The 12100-nt window shown below is 52.7% G+C and overlaps 1 long non-coding RNA gene and 1 pseudogene across 1 annotated transcript; one reads left to right on the forward strand and one right to left on the reverse strand.

Annotated features, from left to right (window-relative positions):
* Window positions 1–2163: 2163 nt before the first annotated feature.
* Window positions 2164–2264, forward strand: LOC147584604 (U6 spliceosomal RNA; annotated as a pseudogene).
* A 1996-nt stretch (window positions 2265–4260) lies between these two features.
* Window positions 4261–7997, reverse strand: LOC147584605 (uncharacterized). The gene is made up of 3 exons (XR_015255682.1): window positions 7198–7997; window positions 5638–5834; window positions 4261–4367 (listed from the first exon to the last, which is right to left on the reverse strand). It is a non-coding gene; the product is annotated as an uncharacterized LOC147584605 (long non-coding RNA).
* Between the last annotated feature and the right edge of the window lie 4103 nt (window positions 7998–12100).

Genomic DNA, 12100 nt, shown 5'->3' on the forward strand with positions numbered 1-12100 from the left:
GGAAGAAGTCCTCACAGAAGCCCTGGTCTGCCTTCAGACTGGTGTCTGGCCGACGCACTGTGCGTAGCGCTCACATTTGCTAATGCTTTTTTCTCCCCACCGTGTGATTCAAAAGCTAATAAGAACATGATACTAGCACAAGCGTCCCCTCCCCATGTGCCGCAGATGTTCTCTGTGTCCCAAAAGGGTGTGCTCTGCCTCTGAGAACCCCTGGCTCCGTCCACACCTGCCCCTCGCATGCCCTGGAACCATCCTGCGATCGCATTAACTCCACCTTCGCAGAGAGGAAGTAAGGAAAACTGAGGGCCCAGAATAAAGAGTCGGGAGCCTCCTTCGTTCTTGAGGAAGGACGTCTTTGGGGGATGTTGTTGGGCGTCTCTGTTCCACGGGAAGCCAGTCGGATGCCCGAGGCGCACTGTCGAGATGCCGTGGGCCGTCCCTCCTCCTTGACGAGAGCTAGCCGCTCTCCTGCGCTCACCAGGCTCTGTCCAGATGTTCTGCAAATACCGCGTCACCCGGCCCTGGTGGCTCCCGGTGCTGCCGGCGCCCCCCTCAGGGCCATTGTCCAGAGCGGGGGCGTGAGGGCTTCCGCGATTTGCCCAAGTTTCCAGAAGCAGAAGGAACCCTGGGCACCTGGCTCCGGGGTCACTGCCCCTCCCCCGGCACCACAGCTGGAACCTGAAGAATGATTCTTTAGAGGTGGTGAAACGCTGTGGGCTCTTTTACGCGGCGAAAGAATTTAGAACAACGAACAGGAGCCACTCACAAATGGCTAGTCTTGCAAACACCTGGCTGTGTAAAACCTGGCTCCCTGGAGCCCATCCCCGTTTCCAGAGTTGGCTTCTGTAATAGGAGGCTCGGTAGCTGTCATTTTATCCTTTCGGGGACTGTTTATTAATTAATATTCATGACGAAGGTCGGCTGGCCCCAGAGGAGAGCAAGGATGTTGAGGATGAACTGACACTGGGCCTAAGTCCCCGTAACCTACACGTACTGACAGTGTTCTCGCTGGAACAGAGACTCGGTGGCTGACTGTGCGGAGCACCCGAGTCACTGGGATGTGGTGGGCTGAGACGGCCTTGGGATTCTGGATGCTTCTCTTCTAGAACTTTCCCTGTACCTCGCATGTGCCCTGCAGTGAACTCTGTTGCTTTGCATTTTGTCTTTTTCATCCTGTAAAATGGAAAGTGTGGTGCTTCCCTGCTCCTGGCTCCTCCCTGTGGCCACCGCCACCTCCTTAAAGTCACGTATGCGTCAAATGAGACAGCTTGGGTGGGAGAGCCTTCGAAGCCCAGGACCTGAGGAACGTGTGGCCTCGTGTCTTCGACCACAGCGCCCACTGACCCGGGACGCGGCTGGCCACCCTGGGAGGGGCTTACTGCAGGAACCTGGTCCAGCACGGCTGCTGGGACATTGCGGGTGGCCTTAAAACCCCGGGGGGCACATTTCCTCACTGACCCCCTTGGACCGGCTGACAGTCGGTCCGGCAGCTAGCGTGAGAATGGGCACATACACGATGACAACACGCTCAGTGGCTCTGACGGGGCCGGTCGGGCACTGACTCCTCTTCTTTGCTCACTGAACCGAGGTCCTCGGCCACCCTGGATTACATGGCTGTCCCTGCCCTAGTCCCACCCTAGCTTCTCCATCATCTACTTTGGTCTGCTTCTTCCACCCGGAGCTCCCCATCGGCTGCCCAGCGAATGCGCCCCTCAGGAGGCACCCTGGGTCCGCAGATGTCCCTGTCTGCCCTCTGCTGCCAGTGACCTTGGGTCCCCTGAGGACCTCCCATTCTGCTGGACTAGCCAGGGCCCTGACACGTGAGCACAGACTTGTGAGGAGGGGTCCCTGACCCAACAGACCCGAGAGCCTCCATTACTGGAGGTCTGTCCCTAACATTCTGTCCGTGGCCCCGTCACCACTGACAACCGGTCTGCTCGTCTCCAGCGGGAGTGAGAGGACAAAGTGGTCCCTCGGTTCCCTCCCACAGGGCACAGGACAAGGGACGGTAAGCTGCCATAAGCATCGCGATGACCCAGCTGTTGGTGATGTCCCACTAGGGAGGCTGCTTGAGCCTCTGATGTGACTCCAAGGGCCAGGCTTCCTCGCTCCCATTGTACAGACCTGTACTCGCCCAAGTCCTGAGCTAAGAGGTGGGTTCTTGTGCTCAGGGGCACTTCTGGTAGAATCACACTGTACAGAGACGATCAGCATGGCACCCACGCAAGGATAACACGCGGATTCTTGATGCATTACACACACACACACACACACACACACACACACACACACACACAATGCAGGGCTCTTTGTCGTCCCCAAAAGGCCAGAAGGGCTCCTGCCGGAGGGCCCCTGGTCACAGTCACAGTTCTCTCCAAGGCTGTTCCCCCGCCCTGGCCCTTCCATAACGAGAGGGACTTCCTCCCACCTGCCAGCGCACGCGCTTTGATCACCTGCTAGGTAGTCGATTTAGCAATGATATTTGGAAACTGCCTTGTGACTGTTTCTCAGTAATGATCTCTGTGATACATACGGGAGGGGGTGCAGACACAGCAAGGTCACCATGCACACTCACATGTGTGTTTGTGTGTAATTACACGCTCCAGCAGTGCGGTCTTGAGACACCATTTCTCAGTGGAGAAACTAGAGTCCCCTGGAGAATCGGCTGACCTGGGCCCATGCGCACACGAGGGAGCCGGGGACGCTCTGTCACACCGCACCCTGAGGAGTTAGGAGGCTTCTCCTGACCACAGATGCGATGATGTGATCATCAAAGTGGATTGAAATACAACACATACGTTTAGATCCATAAATTCCTAATAAAAATTTTAAAAAATTTAGTTGGTACCTCTGGAAGATGCAGATGAATAATGCATTATTTTGAAAATCAGCAAGCAAAGGCGGGAAATCAAATATTTATCCCGCCTCTCCAGTATAAGCCACACACTGGGCAACCGGATACAATACAAGGGATGCTTTCTTTTCATAGAAGGGCTCCAGCTTGTTAATTTGTGGAGAAGGACGGGATGAGGACAGGACCGTGTTCCAACCCTAACACGGGCACGTGTCTCGCCCCTGAGCACCAACAGCCACTGTCATCACAGGGAGGGGGACACAGCCAGGCATCAGCCACCTGCTGACAGAGAAACCGCCCTCCCCCTGGGGCAGGAATCTGGTCGAAACCCCAGTGGAATTAGAATTTCCAAGCTCTTCAGAGGAGCGTGTCAGACTAGACCCAGTGCGAGACACCTGGGAAGATTCCCCCAAATGGGAACCACTGCAGACCCATGACTGTCTCCTTCGACAAGCATATTGTAAGATCAGAAGGAAGGAGAAGCAGCAGGGAGATGCGTCTATCGAGAATGGCTCAGCAAGCGTTCCAACCAGTCACGGTGCAGGAGCCTTATTTGATCCTGGCTCAAGGGAGTCTTCTTTTTAAGCTTATTTATTAATTTTGAGAGAGACAGATAGGGCAAGCAGGGGCAGAGAGAGAGTAAGAGAAAGAGAATCCCAAGCAGGCTCCGCGCTGTCAGTACAGAGCCCAACACAGGGCTTGAACCCACAAAACGCAAGATCATGACCCAAGCCAAAATCAAGTCGGACACTTAACCGACTGAGCCACCCAGGAGCCCTAAAGTGAATCTTCTTAAAATACTGAGAAAACATATTTATCTGTGACATACATAAGTGAGACACTGCAGAATTTAAACTGGTATCTTGGGGCGCCTGGGTGGCTCAGTCAGTTGGGCATCCGACTTCGGCTCAGGTCATGATCTCGCAGTCCGTGAGTTCAAGCCCCGCATCGGGCTCTGTGCTGACAGCTCAGAGCCTGGAGCCTGTTTCAGATTCTGTGTCTCCCTCTCTCTCTGACCCTCCCCCGTTCATGCTCTCTCTCTGTCTCAAAAATAAATAAACGTAAAAAAAAATAATTTTAAACTGGTATCTTATGACCTTAAGGGATTATTGTTGATTTTCTTTTTAGTTGTGACTGTGTACACAATCATGATTTTTTTAATGTTTATTTTTGAGAGAGAGAGGGTAGAAGCCAGAGAGGGGCAGAGAGAGAGAGGGGGACAAAAGACCTGAAGCAAGCTCTGTGCTATCAGCAGATTTGGGGTTCGAACTCATGAACTGTGAGATTATGACCTGAGCCGGAGTTGGACGTTTAACCGACTGAGCCACCCAGGCACCCCGTTTCCTTGTTTTTTAAAGATCCCCACATAAAGACTCACACATTAGAACATATGGCATTCGGGGTTCGCTGGGGTGGGAGGTGAGGGTTTCGATGGGCAGAACGAGGTCTACGAATTGCCAGAGGCTCAGATCAGACGAAAGGTGTGTGGGGGTCGTTACCGTAGTCTCTCCACCTGGACATGTTTGACATAATTTTAAAAACAAAGCGTGTCCTCACATTTGTACTGTCTCAGATTCTTAGAAAACACACACCTTATTGCTGAACAACCAAAGACTTCTGCTCTGACCAGCCACGGTACTGGGCACACACACACGCACACGCACGCGAGTACGTGTTCTTGCCGATGTCCTTGAGCCCATATATTCACAGGTAACAAGGCACAGATGCTAATTGCTTTCCCCGGTGAACGAGATAATGCATTCTGGAGCCATCGATTAAAAATGTGAACTGTAAAATTATGCCTCAAAGTTTGGAAAACTTTCAGAGGCTACATTTTGACACACTGGGATCTTGCCTTTAACAATGACAGAAAGCCCCACAAAATACTGCGTCTCATCTGGTGTGGGCCTTTATCTTATCTTGACAGATTATTGCTGGTTAAATTGTAGTGCTGACTTAAAGGCAGGACTCTTCAAGGGAGCCAGAAATTAAGGCTTCACCAAATGGTAATAAAGCTATTAAAAATGCAAACAGCAAACAGCTACACTGTACAGGTTAGACAGCTAATCCAAACTAGCAGTTTAAAAAGCAGAGCAATTACACTTTTATTTAAATGCAAGGAATATGAGCAAGAATGGAATCAGAAGCCTTGTTTAAATGCATTCTTTTGAATATTTATTAGAAATAATACATGTAGTTAAGCCACTTATCTGATTTCAGTGAATAAGTAAAATGCAAAAGATCAATTTTCATAATTATACCAAAGAAGTCTGTCTTTCATAAAAATCTCATTAATAACACCATTATTACTGAAAAAATATCTCAGTATTATTATTGTTATTCTAATTATCAGCAAAATGCTACTGATAATGTTGTCATAAAATTCCCTTTTAGTATCCTATTAGAGAGATAGACTAAGTAGTGGTTTAAGTTAAATCTAGACCCTAAGTGGCATTATAAAGATCTTCTTTGTGTATTTGGTTAAAATACATTATGTGTATAATTACATAAATTACCGTGAGTTTGGCAAACAGGACTTTATGTGCACGTATGTCTGTATACAGCGTATCGCTGTTGGGCGCACACGGAGCGGCACAACGCGCAACCTGGCCACCCGTGCGAGGGACGGCGCGAGCCTTCCGGGAGGTCACGCCTTCGGCCAACCTGACGTGAAAGAGTCTTGCTTGTTGGACGGATTGCAATTCAAGCGGCTTTAAGAGTTTATACATCTATTTCTACGTCCACTCCTGGTAACAGTTTGCCTGCGTTTCCTGAACACCCACCTTTAGAAGAAGCTGGCTTTTGCCAAGTTCGGTAATCCACGGCCACAGCGGCCTGGAGGTTGGAAAAGGATTCACTTCTCCGGGTCTCGGTTCCGTGGTGGAAAAACCGTGCCCGGACAAGGAGAGCCTCCGTCACCACTTGATTCCTGACAGTTCCAAGTGAGACAATGGGCTGCCTGAGTCTTGGACTAATATTGCTGCAACAAAACAAAACAAAACAAAAGGCATTCGAGACGTCTCTTTGTATAATGAACTCAATTAAGGGAAAAAGGATTTGAAGCAAAATTAACTGTGTGGCTATTATGGGGACTGTGTTCCTAGTTCCAACAAAATGGAAGATTCCATGAACTCCAGTGTCCGTGTTCACACAGCAGGCTTTGGTCCTGACCCACACGGGTGACAGACGTCCACACGGCCACAGCACTGCCCGAACCAGGGCGGCTTAGCTGCTCTCGCGGCCAGACTACAGGAGGCGAGCGCGGACTTCTTTAACTCCCGCTTGGAAATGATGCAGGTGACTGAGTCAGCAAGCCAACAAGACCCGCTTATTTTCAGTCCTGTTGGTGAGTCTCTGAGCATCACTCTCTGGTGTGAATTAACACTTACGACACGTCAACACCTTATTTAGCAAACTGATAAACAGCTCTTTGAATTGGAAGAAGTAATGACTTTTGACAATATAAATGAGTGGAAGTAGCCACAATAAAGCAAAAGGCTTATTTTCGCTTTCAGCTCAAAACTGGAAACATACAGAAATTTCGCAAGAAAAACAAGAGGCCAGTTCACCATCATCCCGAGGAACAAATGATCAGAGGGTCCACCCTGCTGGCCGGGATGCTGCCCTCAGTCTCCTCTTTGGGGAAGAGCTCCAGTGTGGCTGCCGGATGGTCCCAGGGCCTCCTCGGCGCAGAAGGAACCCCCAAAGGAGGGGCAAGGGGTTCCCTTATTCCCAGGTGTCGTTAGAATTTCAGAGGGAGCTCCAGGCCACGGAGCTCAGCCTCCCACCCAGACAAGCACCCCTCTCCACAACTTTGCTGCAAGGATACCCTTGGCCGCTGTCCAAGCCCCTCCAAGCACAGGCCTGCCGGGCCCACAGCCCTGCTGGACAGTCGGGGGACAAAGTGCTAGTCTAGACCAAGTAAAATCACATCCTAACTTATACCTGGGAATCTTAGCTCAGCCTGTCTGGGCCACAAAAATTCAACCTTCATTCCTACATGGGGGATCTCGACACCCCCAGAGATGTTACGATGCGCTAAGTTATCTGTCTCCTCTTCTAAACATCTTTAATGTGACATGGTGTGATGTCCCCACCATATATGGCTCTGCTCTGGCAAAGATCAGCTTGTCTGAGTCTCTGTCAGTTTGATTCTATTCACCTGAGTGTTTGCCATGTGCCAGGGACTATGTGTGGACAGAGAGAGAAAGAGATAGAGAGAGGGAGGAGAGAGAGAGGGAGAGAGGGAGGGAGAGGACAGCCCCTGGTGGCAGCTGGAACCACAGGATGGGTTCTACGATGGGGAAATTCAGGGCGGAGAGGGAGGAAATTCAGGGACTCACCTGGAGGAGAGTCCTCGGGCTAAGAAAATCTACTTGAGGAACGTTCTTCTTAGCCAAGCCCGAAGGATGGGCAGGTGCGATCAGACACGGGGAAGCAGAATCTGCTGGTGCAGGGGTGGGGGACAGGGGGCCCACGCCCTGGGAGGCCCCTCGTGCTCTGGCTGTTGGGCAGCCGGTGAAACCACCAACCAGGCAGGGAGGTGGCGCAGCCGGTCTGAAGCGGGGCTCCCGGGGGGCCCGCCAGGGCTGTGCAGTGGACGGTCACGGAGAGCTGTCGCAGGGTCTCTCTCACCGCGGCCTGAAGGTTGATTAGGCGAGAGCAAGTCCAGAGGCAGAGACCAGCCGGGAGTGGCCAGGCTTCGGGGAGATTCGGAATACTTTTTGAGAAAGATTTATTTAAAGCCTCAGCTAGATTATGAGTTAAGTGGGCTCTGATAGGCTCACTTTCTAACACTATTTCCACGAAATGGAATTCTAAGTTCCGAACCACTAATGCAAAGTGGAACTTGGGGTATAACCTCTTTGTCAACTGGACAGTGCTCACCGCTGACCCCGGCAATGCTCGGAGAGGCTGGGGCCCCGTGTTCTGGTGGCCTCTCAGGGACTCTGTCTGGGATCACTTCTCAACTGGTGTCGTCTCTGGGACGCTTTCCCAGCTGGGAGCCTCAGGATGGAGGGACTGGCCGCGAGCAGGCGTGTGCTCGTTTCCACGACGCCCTGAGTTTACCAAACAAAAAGAACAGAAAAGCTGATGCCTAGAGATCGTTCCCAAAAAAGGGAGCCATAAAATTAATCCCCTAGGAAGGCGTGTCTCAGCTCATCGTTGGTGTCATCCAGTCCCTGGGGGTGGGGGATGGGGAGGGGGTGCGCTGCTTCCCTGTGACTGTGTCTGCCACCTCCCGGCCCGCTTGACCGCTGATCTTCCTTTTCTAATTTCCAGTCTGTCATGGATGACGCCGTGTAACACATGATAAACACTCATTACTGAAACGGCGAAATAACAGGAGTGAACAAAACAAGCCGATGGGGTTCGGGAGACACCGCGTGGCTTTGCAAAACTGCACAGGAAGTTTGTAGCTCGTGCCTCCGCGATGGCGCCCATTCCTCCCCACGGACGTGGCCATCCGCATGCGGACCGGTCGGCGTGGGTTGGCCTGGCCAGGCTGGGTCGGCGGCCGCGGGGTCTCCCATGCGCTGTGTCTTTGTCCAACAGTCCGCTGCCTGCTCAGCACCGTCCCGGGCAGTGCACATCCATCTGTCTTCCGTTTTCACCAGGCATTGGAAACTCGGAAACGGACGTGCGGTTGTGGTTTTTTACATCTGAAAACCAAAGCTCCGTGTCCCTTTCCTTTCGGGGGGTGACCTTATTCCTGCAAAAGTAGCTCTTGGGACTCTCGGGGAAAGGGAGACAACAATTATTTCTAGAAGCCTGGTCTTCTGAGGGTGAGGAAATCAGAGAGAAAGCAAACAGAGACCACCCCTCAAGTCTCCCCACCCTTGGCCGGGGGCACGAAGCTGAGCTCCCACGGGGTCACGTCCTGGTTTCATTAGTCACAGAGATGCCACCACTGTCTGCACATCACTCTGGCACATCTCAGTCATAGTTTGAAGGCTTAGATGAAGGAACCAGGCTGAACGAGGCTTCCCTTCGTTCCCTCCATGCTTGTCCACAGATGCCCTGTGGGCCGCACCTGCACTCAGCAGAATCCCGGGAACAGGTTCGTTGATGACGTCATTAACAAATTATGGGGTGTCGGGGTGGGGCTCAGTCAGTTAAGCGTCTGACTCCTGGTTTCAGTTCGGGTCATGATCTCACGTTTGCGAGTTTGAGTCCTGCACTGGGGTCTGTGCGAACAGTGCGGAGTCCACTTGGGATTGTCTCTGTCCCTCTCTCTCTGACCCTCCCTTGCTGGTGTTCTCTATCTCTCAAAATGAATCAAATAAACTAAAAAAAAGAAAAAGGAAATCATTAACAAACTATACGTTTCTAGAATCAAGAGCCCATCTGGGGTTCCTGGTGGAATTGTTCGGTCAACGGCGGGACAGAGCGTCCCTCTGCAGGGACGTTTAGCAGCTGCCGTGCTGAGGACCCACTCCTCGGTCTCTTTTCCGTGTGTCGTCGTTTGCGAAGCCATGAGCATGGTCCACCAGATTTTATTTTCAAAGAAAGGACCCACGAAAACCCCACCGAACGTCAAGACGTGGTGAGCACCGTGTTCGCCTGCCTGCCCAATCAGCCTCTGCGCCAGGAGAGCCGCCGTGAACGGCCCGGTGTGACCATGGTGATGAGCACCGAGCATCTCCACACTAACTCTCCCCGTGTGTGAGGGGGTCCCTACTTTCTTCTCTACGTGTGTATAGTTTCCAATGGTGGTGGCACTGCCTGTCCCCCAGGCCCAACGACTCTGGTGATTAATGACCAGCGGGACGGTGCCATTTGCTATCTTCCTGGGGCCTTTGATCCCTCCATGTTTTCGGAGTCCTCTGGTCACTTGCTAAATGCCAGAAAATGCCCTTCTCCTGGGTCACGACGGCCACTAGGCTCTTGTTTTCAAACAAAGGCAAATCTAGCGGTGTCTCTTGCTGCGTGGCCCCAGGCTCGCTGTTAGAGGAAGGGTTTACTCCCGCTTTGTGTGTGCATTTATGCAAAAGGTTCGCGCATCTGAGTGTGCGAGGATGTTCGCTACAGCAAGGAGCGTGTTGGACAGGGGATGTGCTCGCGAACACCTGTCCTGTTTGATGCCACAGCACAAAGGCGTGACAACGGAGTGCAAATTCTCTGTGTTCCTTTCATCCGCACGACGGGCAGGAGTTCCAGGTTTGTTTATAGCACAAGAAACATTCATCAGCCACCACGAGGCGTATGGGTACAGATGACGTAGGATCACAGAGATGCATTTTGCCCCTAGTCAGAAAGGCGTTGAGCCTTTGCTGTGCACAAACCTCTGCTAGACGGGCTGTGCAGCGACGTGCTCGTCGTGTGTCTAAAGAGACGGGCGTGGACGTAAGTCATGGGCACAGGCATCCTGACCATAGGGAGGTATGAGTGTCATTGTCATCTACGCCCATAGCGAGGGCAGCGGGGACAGCGCCGCCTAACACACGCGTGACCACACAGGACGCCCCCAGATGCTCCACGTAGACGCTCACAGGGCAAAGTTCACCGAGGTTAGCATGCGGCACGTGATACAGTGGCTGCTGGGGGCTCCTGGTGCGGCTGTGCTTGGAGACTTCTCACTCACTCAGACCACCGGCGCGTCGGCCAGCAGTGCAGCGTGTGCGGGTGGTGTTTGCTCCCGGTGGCGGTGAGATGATGTGACTCAGTCTGTTAGCCCGTGGATGGTGGGACCAGACAGGCCTGGATGTGCCGGCCCGTAGGCGGGATTCCCTGGACGCCGTGCTGACGCCTCAGGCCCCTCAGCTGCACGCTTCCCAAGTGTCCTGGCTCCAAACAACCGCACCCTGATCGTCAGATGCATTCCCAAGGGGGTGATTTGCTTCAGCTCTAATCAGATCTATGATATGGAGGCGGCAGGAGCTCAGGACGTGGCCCCTCGCCTGCCCCAGCGGGACTGCCCTCTCTTCAGCCCCAGCCGTGCCCTCTGCTCAAGGCTACTGTCGGCGACGTCGCTTCTGCCCTCCCTGCCATGGTGACAGTCACGTGCCCAGGCAGCAGTTGTGAGGATGTCTGTCTGTCCGTCCATCTGTCATCCTACCTCTCTAACAGCGCGTGACAACCTCCAGGGTGAGCTACCTACATTAACACTAAAACAGTTTAAACAAACCTTTGTGGTCACTCTTGGCTGGACACAGGGTTCCTCTGCTTCAGAGGACCTTGTGTTTGCTGTTTCAACCGATGAACCTTTGCAGGCGTCTGTGATGGGCCAGCACTCGAGTCTCCCGGGGGGTGAGCCTGGGGCAGCCCCTGGGGCAGGGGCAGGGGCAGGGACAGGGGTAGGGGCTGGGGTAGGGGCCAGCGCATGGGGAGGGGGCTCCGGGCGGCCGGGCTCCGGGCTGGGTGTCAGGGCGCATCGGTGCTGCCGGCCCCAGAGCCCAGAATGGTAGGCCTTTTGCACTTAGCAGTGAAGGATCAGGGAGCGTGATTCACTCTGGGATTGTTAAAGGCACCTCCTGGTTTTGCAGTGTAGCCTCCTTAGTTTGAACAGCGGATATCACTTTACCACGAGACAACAGAGGCGGTGGTTAAAATTTAGTTTGTCTGACTAATTCACCAGCTCATGTCTACCCCAATACCGCTTACCTGCCATTACGGACTTTGAAAACGCACGCTTAAGGAATATTGACCAGACTTGGGGCTTTTGTGATATGAACAAAGAGGACTGACACCCTTTCCCCGTCCCCCGATGCCTTCTTTCTGCCTTGGGGATGTCTGCCCCTCAGAGCTTGTTGGGCGCACTCACCAGGGTCCTCGAGGGTCCCTGATGGCCGGGCCCAGGAGTTCCATGAAGCCCCTCCCTCTGACAGGGAATGAACCAAGTAAAAGGAATGCCCTTTAAAAGAGCTTTTACCAGGGCGCCTGCGGGGTTCAGTCGGTTGAGCACCTTACTTGGCTCAGGTCGTGGGTTCGAGCCCCACTTCAGGCTCTGTGCTGCCAGCTCAGAGCCTGGAGCTGCTTCAGATTCTGTGTCTCCTTCTCTCTCTGCCCCTCCCCCAGTCATGCTCTGTCTCTCTCCCTCTCTTAAAACTAAATAACCATTTTTAAAAAGGCTTTTATTTCAGCCCAAATTATAGGTGAGCTTTTAAATTATCTGGACAATTCAACAGAAAGAGATAATTTCAGTTAAAACCATCCAGGGATTTCTGCTGAGTTGTATTATTTTGAGTGTCGTCAGGATCACACTGGTGTTTTTTACTTGGCTTCTAAACATTACTCACCTTTGCT

This window comes from Puma concolor, chromosome A1 (genome assembly GCF_028749965.1).
Source record: "Puma concolor isolate L17-30 chromosome A1, mPumCon1.1.hap2, whole genome shotgun sequence".
NCBI lineage: Eukaryota > Metazoa > Chordata > Mammalia > Carnivora > Felidae > Puma > Puma concolor.